Here is a 26,390-nt window from a genome sequence, read left to right on the forward strand (position 1 = left end):
TTTTTTGTATCTTCTTTGCAAATGACTGCACCAAATGCCTCTTAAGATACTAGGGAAATAAAAAAAAATGTTCTTGTTCATTTTCCCCTTGTGGATTCTACCATTCTGGCCTGAACTCTGAACTGCAGTGTAAGAAAGCCATTAAGCTTACATCACTTGGGTCTTTTTTACACTAAAACTTTCATTGACTTTTTATGGCAGCACTACTTCCACTAAGTGCTGAGATGGCAGCCCTGCTTTTTAAATTATATTAATCTAACATTAGATATTAGCCCCAATCTTGTTCCCTGTCCAACCCAAATTAAAACGTTTTGTCCGCATTAAAAAGGCAGGGAACACTTTTAATCCCATACTCACAGTTCTCAGCATCGATAGAGAGGATCAACAATAGGGCTGCATCAATCATGTTCTCATTTGTTTTACCCTGTCAGTGTGCATCTGCATATATACGCTGGCAGTCAGATCATCCGGAAATAAATGAAATATGGAGAATGGAATTTGTGATTCTATCGAGATCATAATCATTGAAGAGAGATTTGTCTGAACATTCATCTTATGACAGCTGACCAGTAATCACACAGTCAAGTACAAATGTAGAGCTCCTATAATGATTTCTTTAGAGGTTGACCAGGTCAAGCCCAGAGCTTCTGACAATAAAACATGGCTTTATGGTAGAGCGCCATAGGGAAGGAACCCTACTGTCTAAAATAGTGCTCCTGGGTGGTAGCAGCAAGGCAGGCAAAACAAATAGGGAGAAGGAGTGGATCAACTTGAGATGAGAGTGTTCACTGGGCAGTGACCAATGTGTGTGTTAAATGTTTTTGTGTCTTCCAGTAAGTGTTTGAGAGAGGGAGGAGGTAAAGAAACAGAGTGAGATATCTGAACTTTATCACACATTACAGCAATTAGTTAACTACATGTAGTGTAACCCCTCCTCTCCCCATGGTAATCTGTACACACGACCAGTGAACTAGAAACAGCTCTCCAAACAAGCCACTGGCAAGCCCACCACCTTAACCCCTCACCTGCTGACACACTGCCAACACAGAACACATCCACATAGATCTAACTCCACGGCAGTCAAGGCAAAACAAGATAGCTGAGACCAAACTGACATTCACATTAACTATGTTCTACTATACATTGACAGTATTGCTGGGCGTTTGAACTATGCGGAGTGTGCATACGTGAAGGGGTTAAATTAAAAACAGTATACGGAAGTTTCCATGAGCTGTTCCTTGAAGTACCTAGAAACAGAGCGGTTTAAGAAAAATCAGGGTGTTTTTCTTGGCTCAGGAAAATGTAATAACAGTCCCAACTAAAACAAAAGAACCAGTCTGTCTGTTGGTGTGATAATAAAACAAATCATTACAGACAGACAGACTGAATGGGAGAAGCACATCTAAGGGCTCTATTGTTATACAGTGTGTGTGTCTGTGTGTGTGTGTGTGTGTGTGTGTGTGTGTGTGTGTGTGTGTGTGTGTGTGTGTGTGTGTGTGTGTGTGTGTGTGTGTGTGTGTGTGTGTGTGTGTGTGTGTGTGTGTGTGTGTGTGTGTGTGTGTGCTTGCGAAAAACAATGTAAAACACATCGTGTTGATTTCCATCCAGTCCCTCCCACTGTGGAATCCACTCAAATCAAAGTTAGCCCTTCACACCCACAAAGACACCTCTCTAATTGTACCTATTTATCGTTTATGGAGTGTTAATGGCACTCTGCATAAAATGCCTGATTCCGATTGTGTGTTGAGGGTGTCATGGCCACAGAGGTATAATGCTGTTAAGTGCCAGTAATGGTCTGACTATGTTATTCAACTGGCAGCTCAGCTGCTGCATAACTGCCTGCAGCACAATAACATACAGTAGATAAATTAGTCAACAAGTCACAATGGACAAGGTGAATGTTGTGGGTATTCTGGCTGATTTATGGTGCCGAGTTAGCTAACCATCAGGATATTGCCTCTCCTGTTTCTCCCGAGGAAACTCCAGACTTCTACAAAACAGCAGTCACTTATTTTCATTTTATTTATCAGAACATCCAATCCAATTATGAGCGACAGTAAAGTGAGCGATTGTGCAGAAGTTAGAGGAGAGGGAGGGCGTACAGGGGAGTTTAGCTGGCCAGATAGATAGGCAGAACCGCACTAGGCAAGCCAGAGGAAGATTCTTGCTCCACTCCTCTCAGGCCGTGGAGCACATTACCCCTGTGACAAATGGAGCAGGCAGGTAGCAGTCGTCCCATAGTCCTGAGACAGAACCCAGAGACCCAGAGGACAGAGCCCATTAAGCCCGCAGAACAGCACTGCAGTAATACTCAACTACTACTGTGGGTCTCAGACCGGCCTCAGAGGACTGGTTAACGACACTAAACTATGGGACTGATAGAGTGGAGGTAGGTAAGTAGTTACACATGTACTGTAGTAATTGTACAGTTTCAGTAATCTGTATGGTACACATGCTACTGGTGATGACATCACTGCAGCCACACCTTGAACATTAAGATGGAACACAATACTGGCAGGGCTGTTGGAAGTAGTCAGTCAGGTTTCTCTTCTGCAACTGCCACAACTGCCGCCATCCTCACTCGTGTACTCAAGGCCCTGAAACTGTACTGCAGAGTGACTGACGACCTGCAGAACCAACTGAAGCCAGAAATATGTGATGCTGTCATTTGCATGTTTCAGGCTTTTGGATTTTGATAATAAAGACGAGCAGGTTTTTATCCGGACCAGATGCAGGCAACTTCATGGAAACTTTGGCACAAGAGCCATTGTTAATGTGGTGTGTATTGATCCATGACACGGGCACCTTGGACCACTTAGACTGCTGAATGGAAACATTTAATGGTTTAATAGAAATACAAAAAGAGATGTTTTTTAAATATGCTCTCTCTAATTCTCTCTTTCTCTCTTTCTGTCTTTCTCTCGGAGGACCTGAGCCCTAGGACCATGCCTCAGGACTACCTGGTATGATGACTCCTTGCTGTCCCCAGTCCACCTGGCCGTGCTGCTGCTCCAGCTTCAACTGTTCTGCCTGCGGCTATGGAACCCTGACCTGTTCACCGGACGTGCTTGTTGCACCCTCGACAACTACTATGATTATTATTATTTGACCATGCTGGTCATTTATGAACATTTTAACATTTTAACATTTTGACCATGTTCTGTTATAATATCCACCCTGCACAGCCAGAAGAGGACTGGCCACCCCTCATAGCCTGGTTCCTCTCTAGGTTTCTTCCTAGGTTTTTGGCCTTTCTAGGGAGTTTTTCCTAGGGAGTTTTTCCTAGCCACCGTGCTTCTTTCACATGCTTTGCTTGCTGTTTGGGGTTTTAGGCTGGGTTTCTGTACAGCACTTTGAGATATCAGCTGATGTACGAAGGGCTATATAAATACATTTGATTTGATTTGATGTTTTGAAATGTTCCAGATTACAAAAACAAAAAGGGATTTGTCGTCATATCCTGGCTATAAAAACTAAGCCTAGTTTCACTAGAACGTCACAGAGGAGTTTTGCAGAAGGTGGTCCATACAGAACAGAAGCTAAATAAACTATGTAATCATCATAACGGCGCCCCTGAAAAAGGCCACTCTCAGAAACGTAAATAAAATATTTCACATAAAAATGTGTTCTAGTTTAAGTTTTCTTCATCAGAGACTGAGAGCATGGGTATTTATGCCATCACATCAAGACATATGGCCTCAATTTCAGGCTACATTCAAAAGGCAAAGCGTAGCTATGCATGCCAATGCAATAATGACATGTTCTCTGCTTTCCAAAAATACAACTACAATGACCAATGATTCCCCCCTCCTCCCCATCTTAATTTAGTGCAGTGAGAATAAGGCCTAGTCCCAGACCAGTAGAACATTACCATGCAGTTTCAGCACAGCCTGCAGTGGCCCATCAGCACTACTCACAAACAGATCTATGCTAACAATGTTGCCTGGGGGCAGCACTGGGGTAAAGAGGTCATCTGAAAACATAAATGATGATATGGCTAACTTCACTGTCGCAAATGTAGTTCATGTTCTCTCTATTGTACTGTAGAATGGTTCTTTTAATTAGTATGTCTGACTCAATGGCAACACAATACTATCTCTATCAAAGTCTATTATCATAAAGTGTCTCTGGGTAGACCAGGAAACCTGGCGGTGTGAACAACGGCATCATTTGCAATTAAGGCGACAGTAATAACGGTGTTGGCGATAACATTCTCCATTACAGCGAGGCCAGAGGAATCTGTCACCAGATAACCTCACTGTGATTGGTAGCTTTAATCAAGGGACCAAATGTCTGTGTTCCAATCTCATTATGAACAAGGACGGAAGGGAACAGGCTATTGTATTAGCTTCAAAGTCTCACTCTGCCTGGGGCGCGCTCTGCTAGCATAGCGCAGTCTGCCGTCTGTGCTTAGTGTCTGTCTGCAGTGGTCTGCTCAGAGCCAGCCTGTTTGTAAATACTGCAGAAGGAAAACAACATGCAGTAGTAGACAATAACAAATAGCTCTCTTTCTCCTCATCATCATACCCCACTGCCCAGAGTTAGGGATAGTGGTTTTATGCTAGGCCAATATAAAATCTCTCAGCATATTGCTAGCAGAGGCCTATAGCAGTTTGTTGACGCAAGCATTAAACCTGTTTCTGCCAGCCCATAGAAGCTAGATGATTCAGGTCCCTGCCTGTGTAACAGTGTAGGTTCCGTCCCTCTCTTCGCCCCAACCTGGGCTCGAACCAGGGACCCTTGCACACATCAACAACTGACGCCCACGAAGCATCGTTACCCATCGTTCCCCTTGCAACGCACCACCGCTAACTAACTAGCCATTTCACATCGGTTACACCTGGCATTATAACAACACCCAGCTGCCTCTCCACTCCTCACTGACTCCCTCATAAAACAACCGACCAGCCACAGACACCAGTCTCCACTGTCCTAATACACCCTATATACAGCACTGATGGAGCACTTCGAAGAAAAATTGTAAGATTCAGTGAGATAAGAAAAGTGTTAGGGTTGATATCGAAGGTAATAAAAAATGTAACTATCTGCAAAAAATATTGTTGTGGCCCACAGGTACAGTAGGGCCCGAGTTACATTGACTGCCTCAGAGAGAGAGAATTAAGCGCGAAGAAGAACATTTCAGAATCGATAGAGGGGGAGCTCTTAACTCAGAGCACGAAGTTTAAATAGCTGATTGAGCGGAGATAAAAGATTCAGCATTCTGCGATGTTTCTTTAGAGCATTGATTTCTCACTGTTTGTGTCCGCCCTGCCCTCTGGCTCAGTAATCCCGCTACCCCTCTCTAGGTCTGTCCCTGTGCTGCTTTATGTTGATGAACTGATTCTCCCCTGCCTCAGACGCCCTTATAGAGCTCACAATGCCCCTATTGACTACAGCGTTACTACTGTTCAAATTGTGGTCAACATACCATCATGTGATCCTCATATTGTACAATACCCATCAAGATGTTTACAGACAATATAGCCTAGTTTATCTGGGAGTTTTTCTCTGTGCATATAGGGATCTCCTGAATGACAAAAAGCACTGTTAAAAAAAACTGACCAACATGAACATCACATGATGTTGATTCACACACCATCATTGGTGAGGACAGCCAGCCTGCCTTTCAACCAACCTCGGGACTTGGCACAAGCTCACAACAACATGGCTGGCCAGTGATTTCCACCATGCTCTCCTGACCTCTGGTGAGGCATTAAATCTAAAACAAAGTATTACTTTATCCACCGGCCCAACACAGTGTTATTACTGGCTCTCAAACAAGACTTTATCCACCGGCCCAACACAGTGTTATTACTGGCTCTCAAACAAGACTTTATCCACCGGCCCAACACAGTGTTATTACTGGCCCTCAAACAAGACTGTCTCCCGTCCCAGAAGACTGAAGGTGTTTTTAATCTGACCCAATGAACAAAGCTCAATAAAAAGGAACAATACACCATTTGGATCAAGTTGCAACTCTGATATCAAAGTTCACATCATTGCGTAGAAAAAAGGAAAACACACAGAACATCTACCTAAATGCATACATGGATAGATAGATACATGGATAGATAGATACATCGATAGATGGATCGATAGATCGATGGATCGATAGATCGATAGGTCTAATACAGCTATGTGAGCAGTAGATGAGGCCTAACAAACATGTCATTACACTAATGGCCCCAAAAGATGAAGGAGGAAGTGGCTTCCTGACCATTCCCAGCAGAGATAAACAAGGAAACCTAAATATCCTATTGGAGGAGGGCACTGCAGGAAAGGACAGGAGAAAACAGGGCAGGACTACCAAACAGACTGGTAGCAGCTGGGAATAAGAAGAATGTTCATCAAGTCTTAAACAGATAATTCAATAATATTGGGTCAGTTACAAACCTACAGTGAGTAAAAACAGATATGCTATTAAATAATAGCAGTGTAAATTGTTCCGGTTTGAATGCACAATTTCAGTTTGGTTCACAACCACAACCCTTCCTCAAACACATGTTGATTTCCCTTAGGACTTCCAGACACACCAGCAGTAGAGACGAGTGAAGTTCCAGAACACTGCACATACAGTAACATAACCTACTGTTAACCGCAGCCCGAAGAGAGAGCAACGCACTCTGCTGTTCATTAGCAATCTGTAAATGACTGTAAACGCATGCAGGCCAGGGCAGAGGAGATGACTGTACTGAGCACTCTCTGTCTCTACCCTGAAGACAACTGTCCATGCCTCTAATGAGCCTCTTTAATGAGTCATTAAACAAGGGGGACTGGCCTGTAGGCTGATTGCTCCAACTCTCTGATCAATAAGCATGACATTTGCACTCTCAACCAGCTTCTAATTTCAACCAGGGAGATGAACAGTTGAACAGCAGTCCAATGTGGTCTTGTTCTAGTGTAAATACCCCTCTGTGCACCTCGGGGGAGAGATGGAGAGAGCCTGGAGAGATGGAGAGAGCCTGGAGAGAGCTTGGAGAGATGGAGAGAGCTTGGAATAGATGGAGAGAGCTTAGAGAGATGGAGAGAGCTTGGAATAGATGGAGAGAGCTTAGAGAGATGGAGAGAGCTTAGAGAGATGGAGAGAGCTTAGAGAGATGGAGAGAGCTTAGAGAGATGGAGAGAGCTTAGAGAGATGGAGAGAGCTTAGAGAGATTGAGAGTTTGGAATAGACGGAGTGAGTTTGGAATAGACGGAGTGAGTTTGGAATAGACGGAGTGAGTTTGGAATAGACGTCGTGAGCTTGGAGAGAGCTTGGAGAGAGCTTGGAGAGAGCTTGGAAAGACGGAGAGAGCTTGGAGAGACGGAGAGAGCTTGGAGAGACGGAGAGAGCTTGGAGAGACGGAGAGAGCTTGGAGAGACGGAGAGAGCTTGGAGAGACGGAGAGAGCTTGGAGAGACGGAGAGAGCTTGGAGAGACGGAGAGAGCTAGGAGAGACGGAGAGAGCTAGGAATAGATGGAGAGAGCTTGGAATAGATGGAGAGAGCTTGGAATAGATGGAGAGAGCTTGGAGAGCTGGAGAGAGCTTGGAGAGAGCTTGGAGAGATGGAGAGAGCTTGGAGAGATAGAGAGAGCTTGGAATAGATGGAGAGAGCTTGGAGAGATGGAGAGAGCTTGGAGAGATGGAGAGAGCTTGGAGAGATGGAGAGAGCTTGGAGAGATGGAGAGAGCTTGGAATAGATGGAGAGAGCTTGGAATAGATGGAGAGAGCTTGGAATAGATGGAGAGAGCTTGGAGAGAGAGAGCGTGGAGAGATGGAGAGAGCTTGGAGAGATAGAGAGAGCGTGGAGAGATGCAGAGAGCTTGGGGAGATGCAGAGAGCTTGGAGAGATGCAGAGAGCTTGGAGAGATGCAGAGAGCTTGGAGAGATGCAGAGAGCTTGGGGAGATGCAGAGAGCTTGGAGAGATGCAGAGAGCTTGGGGAGATGCAGAGAGCTTGGGGAGATGCAGAGAGCTTGGGGAGATGCAGAGAGCTTGGGGAGATGCAGAGAGCTTGGGGAGATGCAGAGAGCTTGGAGAGATGGAGAGAGCTTGGAGAGATGTCTATTGATTCATGTTTGTGCTGTGACATCCTGTGGTGACAGCGTCATTGCCAAACTTGTGGCTGGCTTTCCTCAGCCATCAATTAAGCCGCGTGACACCTTTAACAATGTTAACATCAATCCTGCCCCTCTCTCAAGAGTATCATAGCAACCATTGCACTGGGGGCAGTGACAGTAGGTGGGTCTCCTGGCCTCCAGAGAGACCCTGATGTATTGAGAAACGGCCCATCCAACCCGCTTCTTTTTCACACACAAATGCACACTTCATACTGTCCATTGTGTACATGCAGCTGGATATATCCATTACTAAATGCTAATTCTACCCCTCATGTTACTGCTTTGAACAGACATCTTGACACACTTAAAGAAAATAATGATCTTAGCTTTTCTATCCTCCAGTCCATCACTCTGCTGGGCTCCTCTGCTGTGTAATGGCCCATTTTCTCCCTGTCTGATAATATGTCTCCATAAAGTGGGATCAATTACACACGCAATTACTGCAGCAGGACACACTACATTTCAAGATTACACCACTGACCCCGCTCTGACCCCAATGAGATAATACAGTGAGTGTATACAAACGGCTGATCATGCTGAGGTTATCCAACACTGATATCACTGTACAAACACAATCCAGCACACAAACCAAGGCATATAACAGATGTTGTTGGTGCTCATGTTTGCGTATGACATGTACTATACTCTGGAGGTGGACAACCCCCGTCCTGTGCATTAATAAACACAATCCTGACAGGATTCTAACACACCCCACCCGTTTCAGAAAGCTTCCTGGCCTGAATGAATACCAAGAAGAAACAGAGCCTTTCTTATCAGTTGTATACTTCCTCTCCAGATCTGGCTGGCTGTCCACTTATACTCCTGCACAGCATCACATTCTCCTGTTCCACTGACTGCACAGCACCATCCAGGACTCTATTAGGACCACCACGATGGTTCACGCAAGACAGAGAGAAGAGAGGGGGTGGAGAGGAGATGAGAGGAGAGGAGGGAACAGCTAGATGAAAAGAGGAAGGAGAATACTGAAGAAATATAAGTATAAGCTCTCATTTTCTCTCTCCAGCATGGGAGGCAGGATGAAATGGCCGCTGCAGTCGTCATCACAATCTTTCATATTCCTGTGACAAAAACAACTGGTGAAGCCACACCTGACTCCAAACTCCCCTAGAAACTGAAGGTAGAGAGCATACCTTTACCAGTCCAATTCAAACACAGTAATTAGCCTATGGAATTAACCAGGGTATATGAGTAGCAGTAAAGCTCCTTATACACATTACAGTCTACAATTTACTTGTATAATACAAATACTAGCGTACTGTACTTGAGGCATGAAACTGCAAGAACTACTTAAATTGTTCTTGTTCAGTTGAGACCATTCTTCAGGCTTACCTTCAGGAGCTCTTTGGTTTGTGTATGTTGGTGGGAATTGAGAGATGTGATTCCCTCGTCCTCTCGGCTTCCTAATCTAGCATGACTGAACCTGTATGTGACTACTTCAGTTTCTGCCTGAGAACATGAACACACCTGACACTGTCACAATGGGAAGGGCAGGTGCTTGCATGATATTATCACCTCCTTAAAAGAGTCACAACAAAGTGCAAAAAGCTCCCATTGGCTGCATGATTCAACACATTTCTGACACTTCATGGTGGTCCACTGCAGAACTGAGAACAATTCTTTCAACATTTTCACTGATCTAAGTTTGTCAATAACTCTATGAAATGTACTGCTGCAGAATTGATAAATATTGCTAGTGACAGAGGATACTTTCTATCCTGTCTGTCAGTACATCCTTTAAAAGTCATGCAGAGTTTTTTGACTAGCTATTTGTAAAGTACTATGAAAGAGCGGGCACATAAACACACACCCAGCTGAACAGAAACCAAAGCTGTGTGGCTGCCCAGACGAGGCTGAAACTGGCTGCATTGGTGGATGATGACATCAGACCACCCACATTCCTGTAGAGCAGGTTCAAGCACATTTGTTCTCTCTCCCCCTCTCTCATTGGCTAGATCAAAGATCATTCTCAGACCTCACAGCCTGCTTCCCATTTAGGCTTGGACATGTCTCATAGACAAAATTCAGTTATGGTTTGTTTGATGCCGTTTCCAATATTGACAGAGTATAGTACAGCATGACGTAAACAAAGCATAGCTTACAGAACAGTTTTCTATGGAGCCTGAATACCAAGAGTTTGCATTCTTCGAATGGGGATTAAAATCAATTATCTGTAATGAAGGCAAAGCTTTTAGTCAAGTCAGAGCCAGAAGAAAATGGCAGAAAGAAATGTCAGTCTTGCATTGTCAGCAGTAATCAGAGAGAGACAGAGACGAAGGGAGGAGAGAGAGAGAGAAGGGAGGAGAGAGACGAAGGGAGGAGAGAGACGAAGGGAGGAGAGAGACGAAGGGAGGAGACAGAGAGAGAAGGGAGGAGAGAGACGAAGGGATGAGACAGAGAGAGAAGGGAGGAGAGAGACGAAGGGATGAGAGAGACGAAGGGAGGAGAGAGATGAAGGGAGGAGAGAGACGAAGGGAGGAGAGAGAAGGGAGGAGAGAGACGAAGGGAGGAGCGAGAAGGGAGGAGAGAGACGAAGGGAGGAGCGAGACGAAGGGAGGAGAGAGACGAAGGGAGGAGAGAGACGAAGGGAGGAGAGAGAGAGAGAGAGAGAGAGAGAGAGAGAGAGAGAGAGAGAGAGGGAGGAGAGAGAGAAGGAAGGGAGGGAGGAAGGAGAGAGAGGAGAGCGAGGGAGAGAGGAAAGCGAGAGGAGAGAGAGGAGAGAGAGGTAGGAGAGCGAGAGGGAGGGAGGAGAGAGAGAAGGGAGGAGAGAGAGAGAGAAGGAGGGAGGAGAGAGAAGGAGGGAGAGAGGGAGGGAGGCGAGAGAGAGGAGGGAGGAGAGAGAGAAGGGAGGAGAGAGAGGAGGGAGGAGAGAGAGAGTTACTAGCCACAGACCTTCTAGTCAGATCCTACACTACATACTCCTCAGTAGAGGTCTTCACGGGCCCAGCCAAACCCAAATAACTGAGACGCGATCCCTGAGCAGGTCCGGATCCAGAATTCTAATCCGTCCCTCAGCTCTCAGTCAGCTCCTGTTTGATTGTCATTGGGTCTCGGGTCTATGTAATTACAGCTGATAGACCCAAGTGGACCTGACCATGGCTATAGCCTAGAACATATTTATGTTACGGTAATAAGGTGTATTTATTATCTTATAGACAGCCTAGCCAACATATAAAGACCTATTTGTTAACCAGAAGAGCAACTTGGCTGATGAACATAACGTTTTTGTCACCCTGTTCAAAACGGGTCTTGTCTAGACCCGGGCCTGTTAGGGTACGGGTCGGATCAAGGTTGGCTTGTCCTCGGGTATATTCGGGTTCGGCTGAGATTGTTGTTGGGTCCGGGTGCCCATTTTCTTTTTTAAATGACCGGTCCATTCGGGCACGGGTCTGACTGTCATCTGTCCATTCAGGTCCAGGTTGAGCGGGAAAAACTCTACTTCTCAGCACACTTCTCTGCTCCCTCACACACTGCATACTGTCCCGTTGTCAAGTCACGGTCTTCCGCAGTGGTGCATCACACAAACAACACCTTTCACAAAGAAAGCAGAGTCAGAGCAGGTCTAGGTCCAGGGGCAAGAATGTAAATGTAAAGCACATGTTGTGATTAAGGCAGCGAGGGCACAACGTTTTCATTAACATGCTTTTACATGAACATGCTAGTGAGGCTGAGGGGATCCAGGAAGCTGCTGCTATGCCAGTTACAGTAAAGAATCCATCCAGGTCTGAGATGGGAGCTGAAAGTAAACTGTATGAACTAAGCTATGAAAAATATACCCAAAAACAGACAGCGCCAGAAATGGAAGTCACTCACCCAAAACTTTGCCCAACAACAGGCACTATCGCTTTGCCCCAAAACAAACAATCACCACCAAGACTTCACTATTCATGACTACTCTGCTAAACCTGAACTGGCAGCAGAAATGAATCGTCCATGGAAACATCACTGAAAACTAGATTGTCTGTAAAACCTCACTCCCACTCTGGTTCTCTGCAATGCAGGCCTAATAAACAGTGTCAGAGCTGGGCATTAAAACTAACTCTGAAAATGAGAGTGTTCTGAACTGCTAACATCAAGTTGTTGATGTTGCTGTTCAGCTCTAGACATTGGCCTGCGGGTAGAAACATATTTCAACGTTATTTTATCAAACAAGAGAAGTTAACTTCATCGGGGTAGGGGGCAGTATTTTGAGGTCCGGATGAAAAGCGTGCCCGTAGTAAACTGCCTGCTTCTCAGGCCCAGAAGGTAGGATATGCATATTATTATTTGATTTGGATAGAAAACACTCTGAAGTTTCTAAAACTGTTTGAATGATGTCTGTGAGTATAACAGAACTCATATGGCAGGCAAAAACCTGAGAAAAAAATCCAACCAGGAAGTGGGAAATCTGAGGTTTGCAGTTTTTCAAGTGATTGCCTATCCAGTATACAGTGTCTGTGGGGTTATTTTGCACTTCCTAAGGCTTCCACTAGATGTCAACAGTCTTTAGAACGTTGTTTCATGCTTCTACTGTGAATGGGGAGAGAATAAGAGCCATTGGAATCAGATGACTGAGAAAATGACATGAGCTCAGACAGGCACGCGCCCGTGAGAGTTAGGTGTGTTCCTTTTCATTTCTGAAGACAATGGAATTGTCCGGTTAGAATATTATTGAAGATTTATCGTTTGACATGTTTCTACGAACTGTAATATAACTTTTTTGACTTTTCGTCTGAACTTACTGCGCGAGCACAGTGCATTTGGAATGCTGGACTGAACGCGCAAACAAAAAGGAGGTATTTCGACATAAATATGGACTTTATCGAAACAAAACAAACATTTATTGTGGAACTGGGATTCCTGGGAGGGCATTCCGATGAAGATCATCAAAAGTAAGTGAATATTTATAATGTTATTTGTGACTTCTGTTGACTCCAAAATGGCGGGTATCTGTATGGCTTTTTTTATGTCTGAGCGCTGTACTCAGATTATTGCAAAGTGTGCTTTCGCCGTAAAACTTTTTTGAAATCTGACACAGCGGTTGCATTAAGGAGAAGTGTATCTATAATTCTTTGAATAACAGTTGTATATTTTATCAACGTTTATGATGAGTATTTCTGTAAATTGATGTGCTCATTCCCCGGAAGTTTTGGGAGGCAAAACATTTCTGAACATTACACGCCAATGTAAAATGGTTTTTTTGGATATAAATGTTTACTTTATCGAGCAAAACATACGTGTATTGTGTAACATGAAGTCCTATGAGTGCCATCTGATGAAGATCAAAGGTTAGTGATTAATTTTAGCTGTATTTCTGGTTTTTGTGACACCTCTCCTTGCTTGGAAAATGGCTGTGTGGGTTATCTTGTCTAGGCGCTGTCCTAACATAATCTAATGTTATGCTTTCGCCGTTAAGCCTTTTTGAAGTCGGACACTGTGGTTGGATTAACGAGAAGTGTATCTTTAAAATGGGATATAATAGTTGTATGTTTGAGAAATTTGAATTATGAGATTTTTGTTGTTTTGAATTTGGCGCCCTGCTATTTCATTGGCTGTTGGCGAGTGTGTCCCGCAGGTGGCGTCCCACATACCCCAGAGAGGTTTTAAGTTATTGATTCTCTTTTGCTGTTAAATAATTTTAAAAAAAAGCTCTCACTGCTCTATCCAAACAAAAAGGATGTACAAAAATATTTGCTCGCTGGTTTTAAAACAAGGAAAACAGATCAGACACGATGAACTTAAAAAGCCTAAAATTTATTAGGATGCAGAGGAAAGTAAGAGTTGGGTATGGTGGTTCTAAAGGAGAGCGATATGTAAAGGCGTCAGCATGCTTCAGTTGAACGAATGAGTGTGCTCACATACTCCCTTAATTTGCAGATTTTGCCAAGGAGATCTTAGTTGTGCAATTTTAAATCTGACTCGGATGTTTGGTGCAGTATTTCTCATGTGAAGGATGTGTCAACTCTTGTTAAATGACAACAGGCACGTAATTGTAGAATCCCTACTGTTGACCAATAGCCGACGCAGGGGGCATAGACATCGGCTACAGACTTAGGCGTGCCTCACAACAGCCCAAAAAAAAGTCTTGCTGAAGTCCAAAACGTACAAAAACGTCACAAAATGTTGTTATAATATATGCACGAACTGTTCCGGCTGGGAAGCATGTGGACGCCCTAGTAAGTAAGGAGCAGAGAGGAGGGAGATGGAGGAGTACTGTGGCCTTCTGTCGTTAATGTCAGTGCTTTTTCTGCTCCTTGCCAAACGGTGGGAGGGAACAATTATGCAGATGAGGTGCTGCAGCCGAGGATGCAGTGCATCAATCACACTGCACAGCAAGCCAGCAGGACCGCAAACACACACGCACATGCGCACCAGTGCTGGGGTCAATTCGAATTGAAGAAAAAAGGGCATCTATTTTCAATGACCTCTCAATAAACTGAGAATTAGAAAGTTTATCATTTCCTTAAAAATGTTTTTATCACTTCCTGACTTGACTGCCTTCAATTTGATTTGACTCCAGCCCTGACACACATATGTTGGACATACATATTGTTGGATACGACATTTTGAACATTGAGATATTAAATAAATTATAGAGAAGAAGCATAGAATATCTGTAGAAAGACAGCAGTGGAATGTGTTGGAATGTGTTGGGGACGGGAGCAGAGCAACATGTTGATACAAGAAAGACAGATGGACATCTGTGGATTAGATGAAGGAGGGGTTGAGGTCAGGAGGTGAGGACAGGTCACATGAAAGGAGTAATAAGGGTTTGGTATCTTGTTACTCTTTTCCTGTTAAACCATAAGATATAAGGATTGCAGAGAAGGAGGAGTGTATATATATATATACTGCTCAAAATAATAAAGGGAACACTTAAAAAACACATCCTAGATCTGAATGAAAGAAATAATCTTATTAAATACTTTTTTCTTTAAATAGTTGAATGTGCTGACAACAAAATCACACAAAAATAATCAATGGAAATCCAATTTATCAACCCATGGAGGTCTGGATTTGGAGTCACACTCAAAATTAAAGTGGAAAACCACACTACAGGCTGATCCAACATTGATGTAATGTCCTTAAAACAAGTCAAGATGAGGCTCAGTAGTGTGTGTGGCCTCCACGTGCCTGTATGACCTCCCTACAACGCCTGGGCATGCTCCTGATGAGGTGGCGGATGGTCTCCTGAGGGATCTCCTCCCAGACCTGGACTAAAGCATCCGCCAACTCCTGGACAGTCTGTGGTGCAACGTGGCATTGGTGGATGGAGCTAGACATGATGTCCCAGATGTGCTCAATTGGATTCAGGTCTGGGGAACGGGCGGGCCAGTCCATAGCATCAATGCCTTCCTCTTGCAGGAACTGCTGACACACTCCAGCCACATGAGGTCTAGCATTGTCTTGCATTAGGAGGAATCTAGGGCCAACCGCACCAGCATATGGTCTCACAAGGGGTCTGAGGATCTCATCTCGGTACCTAATGGCAGTCAGGCTACCTCTGGCGAGCACATGGAGGGCTGTGCGGCCCCCCAAAGAAATGCCACCACACACCATGACTGACCCACCGCCAAACCGGTCATGCTGGAGGATGTTGCAGGCAGCAGAACATTCTCCACGGCGTCTCCAGACTCTGTCACGTCTGTCACGTGCTCAGTGTGAACCTGCTTTCATCTGTGAAGAGCACAGGGCGCCAGTGGCGAATTTTCCATCTTGGTGTTCTCTGGCAAATGCCAAACGTCCTGCACGGTGTTGGGCTGTAAGCACAACCCCCACCTGTGGACGTCGGGCCCTCATACCACTCTCATGGAGTCTGTTTCTGACCGTTTGAGCAGACACATGCACATTTGTGGCCTGCTGGAGGTCATCCCCTGCGGATTTTGTACGTTTGCCCACTGATAAAGAAAGGATCAGTCTATAATTTTAATGGTAGGTTTATTTGAACAGTGAGAGACAGAATAACAACAAAAATATCCAGAAAAACGCATGTCAAAAATGTTATGAATTGATTTGCATTTTAATGAGGGAAATAAGTATTTGACCCCCTCTCAATCAGAAAGATTTCTGGCTCCCAGGTGTCTTTTATACAGGTAACGAGCTGAGATTAGGAGCACACTCTTAAAGGCAGTGCTCCTAATCTCAGTTTGTTACCTGAATAAAAGACACCTGTCCACAGAAGCAATCAATCAATCAGATTCCAAACTCTCCACCATGGCCAAGACCAAAGAGCTCTCCAAGGATGTCAAGGACAAGATTGTAGACCTACACAAGGCTGGAATGTGCTACAAGACCATCGCCAAGCAGCTTGGTGAGAAGGTGACAACATTTGGTGCGATTATTCGCAAATGGAAGAAACACAAAAGAACTGTCAATATCCCTCGGCCTGGGGCTCCATGCAAGATCTCACCTCGTGGGGTTGCAATGATCATGAGAATGGTGAGGAATCAGCCCAGAACTACACAGGAGGATCTTGTCAATGATCTCAAGGCAGCTGGGACCATAGTCACCAAGAAAATAATTCGTAACACACTACGCCGTGAAGGACTGAAAGCACATTAAGGTCCTGGAGTGGCCTAGCCAGTCTCCAGACCTTAATCCCATAGAAAATCTGTGGAGGGAGCTGAACGTTCGTGAGCCTCGAAACCTTAATGACTTGGAGAAGATCTGCAAAGCGGAGTGGGACAAAATCCCTCCTGAGATGTGTGCAAACCTGGTGGCCAACTACAAGAAATGTCTGACTTCTGTGATTGCCAACAAGGATTTTGCCACCAAGTACTAAGTCATGTTTTGCAGAGGGGTCAAATACTTATTTCCCTCATTTAAATGCAAATCCTTTTATAACATTTTTTACATGCATTTTTCTGGATTTTTTTGTTATTCTGTCTCTCACTGTTCATATAAACCTACCATTAAAATGATAGACTGATCATTTCTTTGTAAGTGGGCAAACGTACAAAATCAGCAGGGGATCAAATACTTTTTTCCCCCACTGTATATACTGTACACTGAGTATATCATGTACAATTATAATTAATTAGCTTTGTTTAACTGATTTAAACTTTTTTTGGTTCTTATATTTGTGGTGTGGTTTTCATATCAGCGCTTTTGGGCTTCCAACCTCACCTGAACACCGTTTTTAGTAGCATTTTTTTTATCTGTACTGTTTTGTCTTTCACTTCTTTTCTTTGGTGTGAATAAATATAACCTAAAAGAACTAACACACACACAATAAACCTCCCTCAATGGCTTTTCCAATACCACCACCACCACAGAGACCCAGGCCAGGAATTATTTAGTCCTACAGAGGTTGGAGTAGGATGTTGTGGTGTCACTACTAACTGAACCAACAGGGACCCAAGCAGGGTGAACAGGGGACATGTTTGGTGTTGGAATACCTGGGCAGCAGCCAGCCTGCCCTATGGGGTGACTGACCAAGGAGAGGTCAACAGGTTCTGGGACACACATGGACACATGGCCCTAAACCCTTGGGCAACGCCTCCTCACCCACAGACAAGGAGGGGCAGAGAGGGGGAACGATAGACAGGAAGATAGCAATGATGTGCCCCTCTCTCATGAAGCCTTCCCCAGACAGCATCACGTGATAGATTGCTAGTAATATGAGTCTCGGGGTGGATGAGCGGTGAAAAGGTAGATGGGTAGGGTGCCTGCCTGCATTTGGCTCTCCGAATGTGTTCCATTTGAGTGTGAATGCTGGAATGAATCTCCCAGGAGGCAGCTACAGTATCAGCCTCCACAGGAACACAGAGATTATGGAGTCACGTCATCTAAAGATAATTCATATTGATAAATCATCAGTCAAATGTACCACTCAAATTTCAAATAGAGATAAAGAGAGAAAAAGAGAGTAAATGTCGAGTGTAAGTAAACGTCTACCCTATCCATACCCACATGTCCTTCCTGTGTCTCAGCAGCTCACACGTCCTACCCTGTCCTTCCTTTCTCCCACAGCCAGCCAGAGAGGGGAAAATGAAGCAGACATAATAATAATAATAATAATAATAATAATAATAATAATAATAGGGGTGCTTATATTTGTGTGTAAAGGTTAAACATTTTTTTTGCATATCCCAATTCCCCGAGACACTCGCAGGGAGTGGGGTAACGGCCGGGGTCACCATTGTACAGCACCCCTGGAACAATTAGGCTTAAGTGCCTTGCACAAGGGCACAGTGCCATTTTTTACAATGTCAGTTCCGGTATTTGAACCAGCGACCTTTTGATTACCGGCACAACGCTCTAACCTGGAGGCTACCTGCCGCCCTTCATATGAGGGAGCAGCATTCTGTAGCGCTCACAACACAATCCCTTCACAGATCAACGGAGTGCTGACAGAAGAGGAGGATTGGAGAGGGGTACATACATTGCACTGCCCAGCAGAGCTGCTGTAACAAACAAATAAAATACAATTTTATTGGTACCGTACACATATTTGCAGATGTTATCGCGGTTCAGCGAAATGCTTATGTTTCTAGCTCCAACAGAGCAGTAGTACCTAGCAATATTTTTCTTATTAATATGCAGCCTAGGTCTCCTAAATCTGCACAACCAAGTTATAACCTATACATAGTCTGAACAAGGCCTAGCTGTTTATCTCTCAGTCAGTATACGCAGGTATCCAGAAATATCCCTGAGTACAGCTGGAGTTTAGCTAGGTGACAACATCTCAGCTCGTTACCTGTATAAAAGACACCTGGGAGTCAGAAATATTTCTGATTGAGAGGGGGTCAAATACTTATTTCCCTCATTATAATGCAAATCTTTTTATAACATTTTTGACATGCATTTTTCTGGATTATTTTGTTGTTATTCTGTCTCTCACTGTTCAAATAAACCTACCATTAAAATTATAGACTGATCATTTCTGGGTCATGAGGATGCTCATGTCCACTCTCTTTAGACTACTCCATCCAAGGTGCTCTGTGACTGAACCATCTGAAGCTACATCCAGAGGTGGGGGAAATGGAGAACAGGTAGCAGAGCTTAGAAATAAATAAGCAAAAATACAAATCATCAGAAAAGTCAGACGAAGCACAACACTTGCCAGTTGACAATACATAATATATTGTAAAATAGAAACACATGAAAACAGAGCAGAACGTTTTTATGACCTTGTTTGAGCCCGTAGGCTTGTTTGGGCAGCCAGTCACACAGCCAGGACAAGATTTGCATGCAAAGCCCACTTAGTTAGCCCACACACACACAGCAGGCAGCCTGTGGTCGGACATGAGACAGGAAGAACAAAGCAGTACATTTCTTCCACTCCTTTGGTTAACATGCAAATCTCATGCACCTCCCTCATCCATGTTCATAGATTAGTGAATGTGGGCTGCCATCTCTGGTTTAAGATGAACCTGGCCTGCTTATCTCTACCTACTAAGTACAGAGGTACTTAGTAGGCAGAGGCAGGAACTAATCAATCTGTAAATCCTACTGTATAGTTCACATCATATTCTGTATTTCATGTGGTACAGCCCTGATGGAGGTATTTCTCCATTTACAGAGAGATTTCTTTATTTCGCCTCTCTGAATCGATTTGTAGAAGGCGAGTGCATACATGCACCTGGGAATTTAACTAAATCCATATCAAAATAGGTTTACATGTACTTGCTGGAAGTTTTACAAATAAGAAACTTCTAAATAAATACTCATGTTGCTAAAGCCAATGTCACATGAAGCAATCTGGATGCAACAAAGTTGCATCTGGATTGCTCCCTGTGTCACCTCTCCAAAATTGGCTGCAATTTAGTTGCATTGCATTGCAAGAGATGGATATCGATCCCATTTCACACAACTAACTGTATGCAATCTTACAATAACATGAAAATGTTTTGATCAGTCATGGAAATAAAAGTGCTGAATACATGTTGGCTCGCTATTTAAAAAGATGGAGGACAAGCTATAGGATGAAAAATACAGAATTTAGGCACAGGTACAGCAGACTAGCGCAAGATATCACTACCAATTATATACAGTGGCAAGAAAAAGTATGTGAACCCTTTGGAATTACCTGGATTTCTGCATAAATTGGTAATATAATGTGATCTTATCTTCATCTAAGTCACAACAATAGACAAAGACAGTCTGCTTAAACTAATAACACTCAAACAATTCTACATTTTCATGTCTATACTGAACACACCGTGTAAACATTCCCAGTGCAGGGTGCAAAAAGTATATGAACCCTTGGATTTAATAACTGGTTGACCATCCTTTGGCAGCAATAACCTCAATCAAACATTTTCTGTAGTTGCGAATCAGACCTACACAACAGTCAGGAGGAATTTTGGACCATTCCTCTTTACAAATCTGTTTCAGTTCAGCAATATTCTTGGGATGTCTGGTGTGAACCACTCGAGGTCATGCCACAGCATCTCAATCGGGTTGAGGTCAGGACTCTGACTGAACCACTCCAGAAGGCGTATTATCTTCTGTTGAGCTTCAATTCACAGACAGATTGCCTTACATTCTCCTGCAAAATGTTTTGATAAACTTGGGAATTAATTTTCCCGTCGATGATAGCAAGTTATCCAAGCCCTGAGGCATCAAAGCAGCCCAAAACCATGATGCTCCCTCCACCATACTTTACAGTTGGGATGAAGTTTTGATGTTGGTGTGCTGTGACTTTTTTTCTCCACACACAGTGTTGTGTGTTCCTTCCAAACAACCCAATTTAAATTTAATCTGTCCACAGAATATTTTTCCAGTAGCGCTGTGGAACATCCAGGTGCTCTTTTGCGAACTTCAGAGGTGCAGCAAAGTTTTTTTTGGACAGCAGTGGCTTCTTCCGTGGTGTCCTCCCATGAACACCATTATTGTTCAGTGTTTCACGTAACGTAGACTTGAGCTGACACTCTAGGATTCTTCTTAACCTCATTGAGCATTCTGCACTGTGCTCTTGCCGTCATCTTTTTATTTTATTTTACATTTATTTAACTAGGCAAGTCAGTTAAGAATTTGTTCTTATCTTCAATGATGGCCTAGGAACAGTGGGTTAACTGCCGTGTTCAGGAGCACAACGACAGATTTGTACCTTGTCAGCTCGGGGATTCGATCTTGCAACCTTTTGGTTACTAGTCCAACACTCTAACCACTAGGCTACGCTGCTGATTTTCTACATTTACCCACTGACAAAGAAATGATCATTCTATTATTTTAATGATAGGTTTATTTGAACAGTGAGAGACAGAATAACAACAACAAAAAAACAGAAAAACACATGTCAAAAATGTTATAAAATGATTTGCATTTTAATGAGGGAAATAGGTATTTGACCCCCTCTCAATCAGAAAGATTTGTCTCCCAGGTGTCTTTTATACAGGTAACGAGCTGAGATTAGGAGCACACTCTTAAAGGGAGTGTTCCTAATCTCAGTTTGGACTACAGGAAAAGGAGGACCGAGCACGCCCCCATTCTCATCGACGGGGCTGTAGTGGAGCAGGTTGAGAGCTTCAAGTTCCTTGGTGTCCACATCAACAACAAACTAGAATGGTCCAAACACACCAACACAGTCGTGAAGAGGGCACGACAAAGCCTATTCCCCCTCAGGAAACTAAAAAGATTTGGCATGGGTCCTGAGATCCTCAAAATGTTCTACAGCTGCAACATCAAGAGATGCTTCAGGTATGGTGTTAGGGATAGTGCCAGGTGTCCTCCAGACGTGACGCTTGGCATTTAGGCCAAAGAGTTCAATCTTGGTTTCATCAGATCAGAAAATCTTGTTTCTCATGGTCTGAGAGTCTTTTAGGTGCCTTTTGGGAAATTCCAAGTGGGCTGTCGTGCCTTCTACGACTGGCCACTCTACCACCTGATTGGTAGAGCGCTGCAGAGATGGTTGTCCTTTTGGAAGGTTCTTGCATCTCCAAAGAGGAACTCTGGAGCAAAGTCAGAGTGGCCATTGGGTTCTTGGTCACCTCCCTGACCAAGGACCTTCACCTTCGGTTGCTCAGTTTGGCCGGGGGGCCAGCTCTAGGAAGAGTCTTGGTGGTTTCAAACTTCTTCCATTTAAGAATGATGGCGGCTACTGTGTTCTTGGGGAACTTCAATGCTGCAGAAATGTTTTGGTATCCTTCCCCAGATTTGTGCCTCGACACAATCCTGTCTTGGAGCTCTACGGACAATTCCTTCAACCTCATAGTTTGGTTTTTGCTCTGACATGCACTGTCAACTGTGGGACCTTACATAAACAGGTGTGTGCCTTTCCAAATCATGTACAACCAATTTAATTTACATTTTAATTTTAGTCATTTAGCAGACGCTCTTATCCAGAGCGACTTACAGTAGTGAATGCCTACATTTAATACATTTTTTTCTCCGTACTGGTCCCCCGTGAGAATCGAACCCACAACCCTGGCGTTGCAAACACCATGCTCTACCAACTGAGCCACACGGGACCACAGGTGGACTCCACTCAAGTTGTAGAAACATCTCAAGGATGATCAATGGAAACAGGATGCACCTGAGCTCAATTTCAAGTCTCATAGCAAAGGGTCTGAATACTTACGTAAATTAGGTATTTCATTTATTTTAGTATATTTTTTTCTCCGCCCCCTCCAAAAAACATTTTTTTGCTTTGTCTTTATGGGGTATTGTGTGTAGATTTTTGTGGATAATAAAATATAAAAAAATATTGAATATGGTGGAAAATGTCAAGGGGTCTGAATACTTTCCTAATGCACTGTATATATACTGCTCAAAAAAATAAAGGGAACACTAAAATAACACATCCTAGATCTAAATGAATGAAATAATCTTATTAAATACTTTTTTCTTTACATAGTTGAATGTGCTGACAACAAAATCACACAAAATAATCAATGGAAATCCAATTTATCAACCCATGGAGGTCTGGATTTGGAGTCACACTCAAAATAAAAGTGGAAAACCACACTACAGGCTGATCCAACTTTGATTTAATGTCCTTAAAACAAGTCAAAATGAGGCTCAGTAGTGTGTGTGGCCTCCACGTGCCTGTATGACCTCCCTACAATGCCTGGGCATGCTCCTAATGAGGTGGCGGATGGTCTCCTGAATGATCTCCTCCCAGACCTGGACTAAAGCATCCGCCAACTCCTGGACAGTCTGTGGTGCAACGTGGCGTTGGTGGATGGAGCGAGCCATGATGTCCCAGATGTGCTCAATTGGATTCAGGTCTGGGGAACGGGCGGGCCAGTCCATAGCATCAATGCCTTCCTCTTGCAGGAACTGCTGACACACTCCAGCCACATGAGGTCTAGCATTGTCTTGCATTAGGAGGAATCTAGGGCCAACCGCACCAGCATATGGTCTCACAAGGGGTCTGAGGATCTCATCTCGGTACCTAATGGCAGTCAGGCTACCTCTGGCGAGCACATGGAGGGCTGTGCGGCCCCCCAAAGAAATGCCACCCCACACCATGACTGACCCACCGCCAAACCGGTCATGCTGGAGGATGTTGCAGGCAGCAGAACATTCTCCACGGCGTCTCCAGACTCTGTCACGTCTGTCACGTGCTCAGTGTGAACCTGCTTTCATATGTGAAGAGCACAGGGCGCCAGTGGCGAATTTGCCAATCTTGGTGTTCTCTGGCAAATGCCAAACGTCCTGCACGGTGTTGGGCTGTAAGCACAACCCCCACCTGTGGACGTCGGGCCCTCATACCACCCTCATGGAGTCTGTTTCTGACCGTTTGAGCAGACACATGCACATTTGTGGCCTGCTGGAGGTCATTTTGGAAGGCTCTGGCAGTTCTCCTCCTGCACCTCCTTGCACAAGGTGGAGGTAGCGGTCCTGCTGCTGGGTTGTTGCTCTCCTACAGCCTCCTCCATGTCTCCTGATGTACTGGCCTGTCTCCTGGTAGCGCCTCCATGCTCTGGACACTACGCTGACAGACACAGCAAACCTTCTTGCCACAGCTCGCATTGATGTGCCATCCTGGATGAACTGCACTACCTGAGCCACTTGTGTGGGTTGTAGACTCCGTCTCATGCTACCACTAGAGTGAAAGATCCGCCAGCATTCAAAAGTGACCAAAACATCAGCCAGGAAGCATAGGAACTGAGAAGTGGTCATTAGCATGCTGGAGAAGTGTGCTCTTCACAGATGAATCCCGGTTTGAACTGTACCGGCCAGATGGCGTAGTGTGGGCGAGCGGTTTGCTGATGTCAACGTTATGAAAAGAGTGCCCCATGGTGGCGGTGGGTTAATGGTACGGGCAGGCATAAGCTACAGACAATGAACACAACTGCATTTTAATCGATGGCAATTTATATGTACAGAGATCCCGTGATGAGATCCTGAGGCCCATTGTAGTGCCATTCATCTGCCGCCATCATCTCTGAAAATGTCCCAGTTCTTCCATGTCACCCATTGAGCATGTTCGGGATGCTCTGGATTGACGTGTTTGATAGCGTGTTCCAGTTCGCACCAACATCCAGAAACTTCGCACAGCCATTGAAGAGAAGTGGGACAACATTTCACAGGCTACAATCAACAGCCTGATCAACTCTATGCGAAGGAGATGTGGTCCCACCAAATACTGACTGGTTTTCTGATCCACACCCCTAACTTTTTTAAGGTATCTGTGACCAACAGATGTGTATCTGTACTCCCAGTCATTTACACTCTACACGGAGAGGAGAGTGGAGGGGGGTAGAGGGAAGGAGAGGAGGGGATGGAGGGAGGGAAGGAGACGAGGGTTAGGGAGAAAGTGGGAACAACTCGAGGGAATGTCTCAGTACTCTATTTAACAAGGCTATAGTAAACAGCATGCTGAGGTAAAGTAGATACTTCATGCCTTTAATAAATTAGAGTTAGGGACTGCTATTCATTGTTAAGTTTGTGATGCTTATAGTTAGGGGTGGAGATGGGAGAGCTGATCCTGGATAAGAAATAACTGATGACAAACACAGTGGTTAAAGGCGAATGTACATTCAAAAGGGAGGCAACATTTACAAAAGACAGAAAAACGTAGGCGGAGTCGTAACACTTCCTCAACCGCTGTGCCTCAGAGTTCCAAACCCTGCCCACCTGTCAGCTGGCACTCCGCTGAGAGCCACATCCCTTCACCTGTTGACAGACGCAACGATGGTATGCAGCAGTTTCGCCCTAACCTGACTGACTGGCTCTGCTATACCTGGGAACAGGTGCATCTGTGTCAGCACACACACAAACACAACACAGAGGTGACAGTTGGAGCATCGCTATGTCAGGCATTCCCATGCTGGCGCCAGTACAGGTCAGCCATTCAGGCAGGAGACTCCATACTGTCACTCAGACCTTCACACTACAGGCGGAGACGGTGAACATATGAAATAAGACTAAAGGAATGCTGCAATAGCCAAAATTACAATATTATTTAAAAATAAAAATAAATAAAAAAACAAGCTGTTATATGATCCAGATCCACATTCTTCGAAATCAACCAACAGCATTCTTCAAAACAAACTGGCAAGACGGGTTCTTTCAAACACTCTGCTTGGAGAGCACCGCAAAGGCTTCAGGAAATGACACACAGGACGTGGTGCTCAACCTTGAAAGGGCCTGAGTGACAGAGGTGGGGGGTAGACAATGAGAGGAAGGAGAAAGAGAGAGAGGGTCTGTGAAGAGCAGTGAGAGACAGACATAAGGAAATTGATTTTCATTCTCTTACTCAGTCACATTATATGGAGAGGAGGTTGTTTCAGGTTCGCCATAGCTTGAAGACCTACAGCGTAACCTTAAACACACCCCAATGGGAGATCTGAAAACGCAATGCTTGGTATGTGAGTAATGGAGCTAGAGAAAGACATGCCTCCATCAAAACAGCCCAGCATATGTCCTCCTTCACCATCACTGCAGAGTCAGTGTGGCAGTGACAGTGCAGTATGTCTACAGTGAGTCAGCACACAAGTAGGACAGAGGCAAAATGGGGTTTAGACGAGACCAAACCGCACCACATCTCTCCTTATCAAATGCTGTAGCGCGATTCCACACCAGTATGGCCTGATTTTTTGGGGTGTATCACAGATTGTTCTGGAAATTCTCACATAAAAACATAGTTGTGAGGAAGGAATGTTTAACATGCTTTTTACATTTGTATAACAAACCCTTTCTGAGAAAAGCATGACCTATACCCGTATGCCTCCTGTAAAATCTTATGATCCGTGAACCGTACATGATACCGACAACATCTTGGTGTCATACTCATTAGAGTGTGCTCTAAAATATGGAGTATGTCTATATTTAGAAGGAAAAAAATAACATTAATATATTCAACATAAAACATATTATTCATATCTCAAAAGTAACCTTTTT

The 26,390-nt window shown here is 44.3% G+C and overlaps 1 protein-coding gene across 14 annotated transcripts in view; it reads right to left on the reverse strand.

Annotated features, from left to right (window-relative positions):
- LOC106565841 (membrane-associated guanylate kinase, WW and PDZ domain-containing protein 1) overlaps positions 1-26,390 on the reverse strand; it is a 182,401-nt gene that overhangs the window by 137,015 nt on the left and 18,996 nt on the right. The window contains exon 1 of one of the 14 annotated variants that reach the window (XM_082959328.1): positions 9,450-9,770. The exons of the other annotated variants lie outside the window; for them this stretch is intronic. The gene's annotated coding sequence lies outside the window, so the exon portion shown is untranslated. Of the gene's footprint in view, positions 1-9,449; positions 9,771-26,390 lie in introns of those variants that run through there. 14 annotated transcript variants of the gene reach the window in all.

This window comes from Salmo salar, chromosome 12 (genome assembly GCF_965601325.2).
Source record: "Salmo salar chromosome 12, fSalSal1, whole genome shotgun sequence".
Classification (NCBI taxonomy): domain Eukaryota; kingdom Metazoa; phylum Chordata; class Actinopteri; order Salmoniformes; family Salmonidae; genus Salmo; species Salmo salar.